Source organism: Chrysemys picta, chromosome 8 (assembly GCF_011386835.1).
Source record: "Chrysemys picta bellii isolate R12L10 chromosome 8, ASM1138683v2, whole genome shotgun sequence".
Taxonomy (NCBI): domain Eukaryota; kingdom Metazoa; phylum Chordata; order Testudines; family Emydidae; genus Chrysemys; species Chrysemys picta.
Window position 1 is genome coordinate 33824142 of NC_088798.1, and position 6178 is coordinate 33830319.

Genomic DNA, 6178 nt, shown 5'->3' on the forward strand with positions numbered 1-6178 from the left:
AACACTCCCAACTAGTCAAAGGCCTAATCCAAGGTCCCTTAAAATTAATGGAAAGATTCCCACCGACTTCAGTGGGTTCTGGATCAGGCAGTAAGAGGTAAACTGCTAGTAACAAACTCGGGACACTTATTTTTTCTATGAAAATCATGTTTATGGGACATGGAATCCTGGGCAGCCTTCCTAAGATCTGCCCCCTTTGCCCTTACTACCTCCCATGCAGAAAAAACATTGGCTTTGCCTTCAACAGACATGCAGGCAGGGCCAAGATTTGTCGATGAATTAGAATGATCCAACAGTTATTTTAGAAAAGTGATGGATTATCAGGGAGGTAATGGTACCAGAAGATTAGAGATAAGCAGAGGTACTACCTACAGATCTTCAAAAAAAGGAAAGAAGAAAGATCCTGGAAATTGTCCCCCTGTATGTCTAAGCTTTGTTCCTAACAAAATAATGAAACTAAGGCCCCAGTCCTGCAAACACGTACACACTTGAATTTATTGGAACTGCTCATGTACTTACAAGTGAGGCATGTGTGTAAATGTTTGCAGGATTGGGACCTAAGAGGGAAAAACAGTAAAAGCCTGATCCTGAAATGTGATGAGTAGTATCAAGTTCCATGGACTCCACTGAGAAAGGTAGGCACTCAGCACCTCACAAGATCATGCTCTGAGTATCTAAAAGGTCATTGAAATGATAAACAATCAGCAGGATGGATTTATAAAAAATAAAATCTTTCTAAAGTTGATTTTCCTAATAGTGTAAAATTAGTGGATTTTTGTGAGCAATCTGATAATCTTATTCTCATAATACAACACTGACACAGACTGAAAAACGAAAGGAAAGACTATAAACAAAAGATCAAGAAAAACAGTAATATATGCTGTTGTGTAGGTATTTGAGGAGAAACCATAGGGAACTGTGACAGGTCCTTCATATTTAATAATATTTAGCCCTTTTATAGTACTTTTTGTCATTAGATCTGAAAGCACTTTACAAAAGAAATAACTATCTTTTTCCCCATTTTACAGATGCGGAAACTGAGGAACCCAGTGGTGCAGTTACTTGCCCAAGAACACGTGGCAGAGCCAGGAAGAGAAGACAATACACTTGAGTCTCATTCCAGGGCCCTATCCACTGTATCATACCCTAAGATTTAAAATCTGCATTAATGTTCTTGAAGACGGAATAAACAGTACATGAACTACATTCACAGAGGCTCCTTGTGACAGAGTGCTGGTTACGAAACCCTGGGCCAGACCTCTGTCACACCAGCTCCAATCAGGAAAGGGGAATTGGAGCTGGCTGAGTAAGCCCAGGCCTAAGTGGCAAATGGGGAACAGCTGCCGACCTCCTCAGCCAGGGGCTACATAAAGGCTGTCAGGAAGGAAGCCGGGGGGAGCAAATGGAAGAGCCTAGAAGTCAGAGGCAATGGCTACAAGCCTGATGCTGTCTGTAGCTACAAGGTGGTGGGAACTTGTGTTGTAAATAAAGAGCGTGGGTGATTGCACCAAAGTAGAGGTCTCTGGCTGGTTTTTGGGTGCAGAAGTAGCAGAAGATAGAGGGGGCCCACTTGTGCCTTGTTACACTCCTACATTAGGGACAGTTGCAAACACTGGCAAGAGACCTAGAGAGTTTAGCAATATTGGTGATTAATTCTTAGTATAAAATCTTTCAGAGGAAATACATAGTACAGCATGCATACCAAAGAGGAGGGACATAATCAAGCATTCTCATCCACCACTTTCAATTGAATTATTTTCATCTTCTCTCAACTGTCCTAATTTATAGGGGGACTACATGTTCTACTATAGTTAAGGCTGAGGAACCCTTTCTGTTCAAAGGACAACTCTTCTAAGTACTCTAAAGTCTGCATGATTACTTGGATTGCCCTGAAATTTGGTGTTCCTCATGGAGGAGAAAGTTAGGTTTAGTGATTCAAATTTGGAATCATTTGACGGAGGAGTTCCCAAGATATAGCCCCTCAAAAACCCCCACTTATGGGTTTATGCTTGACAGATTCTATCAATATATATGCAGAGTTGTTGTACCCATGTTGGTCTCAAGATATTAAAGAGACAAACTGGGTGAGGTTATATCTTTCGTTGGACCAACTTCTGTGGGTGAGAGAGACAAGCTTTCGAGTTTACACAGAGTTCACACACAATTTAAACAGACCTGAAGAAGAGCTCTGTGTAAGCTCGAAAGCTTGTCTCTCTCACCAACAGAAGTTTGGTCCAATAAGTGATTCTATCAATGTTTTTTACGCACACGAGGGGATCAAACCAGAGCTTGGTTGAGCCCCAAAGGGTCTCCATCAGTTGACATTTACCCCACAATATTGAATGTTACTCAACCAAGAGTTAAGATGTACACATGGGCTCAAGCCTAATACTCACATGCCAAATGGATTACATGGAGCATGTGTTGACAGTTTACCCAAGAGAGTTAGTAGCCTGCCAATTTTTACATTACCTGTGTGACTCAAGGGGAGTTGTTGTGGCTACTGAATGTGTGTAACACCCAGACATTGTAAATTCTGCCACCCTTGGCCGAAATCTGAAAGTGAAATGTAGGTGTGTTACTACCCTCTATCAAAGAGGGTGGGGTGTTGTTTTGGGGACATGTAATCTGAGGACAGCAGAAAATTCAGAGGGCACTCAAACTATTTTAAAAAAGAAAATAAATTACTAATGCTTGCTGGGAGGGAAGGGGGGACAAGAGGGGCAGAGGAGTTGGGGAGAATATGGGCACAGCAGTTTGAGGCTGCAGCGAGAGGAGGGGGACCAGGAAGAGAGAGATAAATGGGGATGGGTGGTAGGGGTGAGAGGTTGGGGCCACAGGTCAGGGGAAGGGAGGATTGGGGAAGTGGGAGGGGACAGGTGGGACACTGGTGACATTGGCATTGGCATGGGTGGGACACTGGGGCATGGGTGACATGGGTGGCAGGGCACGTGGGGAAATTAGGAGTGGGGGATACCTATCAGACCCACATTTTCCCCTGTTGTGTGTGTGCCAGGTTCTAGGGGAGCCCTACCCCTCTGGGGTGTCTAAGCCCCTCTCTCTGCCCACTGTGAGCCAGCATCTTGGGAAGTCTGAGCCCCACTCCCTGCCCCCCATGTGATCTGACTTCTAGGGAAGCTCTGATCTTCTGGGTGGGGAGTGGAGAATATGCATGTTGGGAGCTGCACCAAGAACACCTTGCTGAGAGTGCGTCAGGAGCTGATAACAGGGATGCTTGATGCATATCACAGGCTCTCAAACTTTGGCAGTGGGGAGGAGGAATGAGAACACCCACTGAGAGGAATAAAGCAGTTCACCTGGCTCAGAGCTATTGTTTCAGGCTGTATTCATCTCCTTAGGGTATTCTGAGACTTGGGCCTTGGCTACACTTACCCGCTAGTTCGACGGCTGGAAATCGAACTTCTGGGTTCGACTTATCGCGTCTAGTCTGGACGCGATAAGTCGAACCCGGAAGTGCTCGCCGTCGACTGCGATACTCCAGCTCGGCGAGAGGAGTACCGCGGAGTCGACGGGGGAGCCTGCCTGCCGAGTGTGGACCAAGGTAAGTTCGAACTAAGGTACTTCGACTTCAGCTACGTTATTCACGTAGCTGAAGTTGCGTACCTTAGTTCAAATTAGGGGGGTAGTGTAGACCAAGCCTAGGACATTGAGATGAATTGGCTACCTCACATATCTCTGAGCCTCTTATGCAGCAGATGGATGTATAGAGTCCCTTCCTTCCATCCTCTCTCTAGCCTACCTAAAAAATCCCCATTTCAGGATTATTGTTTGGGGGATTTGGCTATAACAAAGCAGTTGCTGATGACTAATTTCTTACTTATAGTATTATATCAGCACATCAGCTCTGCTATGATTAACATTGGCAAACCCTTCATGTTTAAAAAATGATATTTCTGACTTTCACTTACCGAATGCTCTAAAATCTTCATGCTTAGTCAAATTGAGTTGAAATTTGGTGTGCTTCCTGGGCAGCGGGTAGGGTTAGTGCTCCAAATTTTAGGCCAGTTGAGCCAGAGGCTGCTCTAGCTATAGGCAATATAGGCAGCTGCCTAGGGTGACAGATTTGGCCCAGTTGCCCTTCTGTCATGGTGCAGGGGCATCCAGGCCAAATCTGAGTGATGATGTGACCCCATGTGCCAGTTTGCAACACCATTCCCCTAAATTTGGTCCAGTTGCCCCTCCATCATGATGGAGGGATGGCTGGGCCAAATTTGAATGGGATGGGGTGCCACACTGAAGGGTTGTCAAGGATGGCAGATTGCCTTGAGCAGCTTCTGATTTGAGCCAGGGATTCCCCTGAAAAAACACACCAGCATTTCATAAAGTCAGCACATTCTACCAACATTTTTTGCATACTCTTGGAGCTCAAATCATGACTTTGATCATCCCTCACTCAGCTACCACTAACATTTAACCTAGCTGGTGCATGGCACCCACCCTTTGGCAAAGCAATATTGAACTTGTTATTATAGAAAGAGTTAAGTTCTCTAGATTAGCCTATGAGACTCAGGAGTCCTGGGTTCTATTTCTGCCACTGGCCTGCTGGGTGACTATGGGGGAATCCCTTCCCTCTTGGTGCCTCTGTTTCCCCATGTGTAAAATGGGGGTGATGACACTGACCTCCTTGGTAAAGTGCTTTGAGATCTACTGATGAAAAGTGATATATAATAGCTAGGTATTAGTCTTGTTACCTAAGGTTTGTCTACACTTGAAATGCTACAGCAGCCACTGTAAAGCTTCCATGTAAACACTACTTATGCTGATGGGAGAGGTTCTCCCGTTGGCATAGATAATCCACCTACCCAAGAGGTGGTAGCTAGGTCGATGGAAGAATTGTTCTGTCGACCTAGAGATTAATTAACTTCATTAATATACATAACTAAGTAAAAGTTAAGGTATTTCAAACTTAAACTTCTGAAAACCCTGAAATATAGAGTTAAGGTACATGCAAACACAACCTTAACTCTGTCCCCTTTGAGTGATGAGCCAATACACCCATAATGCACGTTCGCAATCTTCCCAAGCATTCCAATGGCTGCAAAGAAGATGCACAATTGTGAGGGAGGTATCAGAGGAGTAGCTGTGTTAGTCTGGATCTATAAAAAGCAACAGAGAGTCCTGTGGCACCTTTAAGACTAACAGATGTACTGGAGCATAAGCTTTCATGGGTGAATGCCCACTTTGTCGGATGCATGTCAATTGTGAGGGAAGGGCGCCTTAGCTCTTAAGAAAAGAGCCACTGTTGGCAGAAAGTAAATTTCAAGGGGAAGACAAAGTTTAAGTGATCCAGGAGGAGGGGAGTGGGATTCCTGGGGAGGGCTGCATGGGGACATTCCAGGAGCAAGGGAGCTGGGGAATCCCGCTGGGTGGGAGAGGTCTGGGGAAGCTTGGGTTATAGCAGGGGTGGCCAACCTTTGGCTCCAGAGCCACATGCGGCTCTCAGAAGTTAATATGCGGCTCCTTGTATAGGCACTGACTCCGGGGCTGGAGCTACAGGTGCCTACTTTCCAATGTGCCGGGGGGGGGGGCTGCTCACTGCTCAACCGCTGGCTCTGTCACAAGCCCTGCCCCCACTCCACCCCTTCCCATCCCCTCCCCTCAGCCTGCAGTGCCTTCACTCCTCCCCCCTCCCCCCCTGAGCCTCCTGCTTGCCAGGAAACAGCAGATCGGGAGGGGGAGGCACTGATTGGCAGCAGGGCCGCCCAGAGGATTCAGGGGGCCTGGGGCATAAAAAAAAGGCGCTACCCGCTGCGGCGCTTGTACTCACCGGGCGGCGCTCCAAGTCTTCAGCAGCACTTCAGCAGCGAGTCCTTCACTCGCTTCGGGTCGTCATCGGCACTGAAGGACCCACCGCCGAAGTGACGACGATGACCCGGAGCGCCGCCGGGTGAGTAAAGATTAAAAAGGCGCCTCTACCCAGGGAAGGGATTCTCGGCCAGGGATCGCGGGGCCCCTGCGGGGCCCAGGGCAAATTGCCCCACTTGCCTCCCCTGCTCTGGGCAGCCCTGATTGTCAGGGCTGCCGGTGGGTGGGAGGTGCTGGGAGTGGGGGGAGGAGGGAAGCTGATGTGGGGCTGCTGACATATTACTGTGGCTCTTTGGCAATGTACATTGGTATAACGCCTGGGGAGTAGAGAGCCAGGGGATCCCTGTGTGTC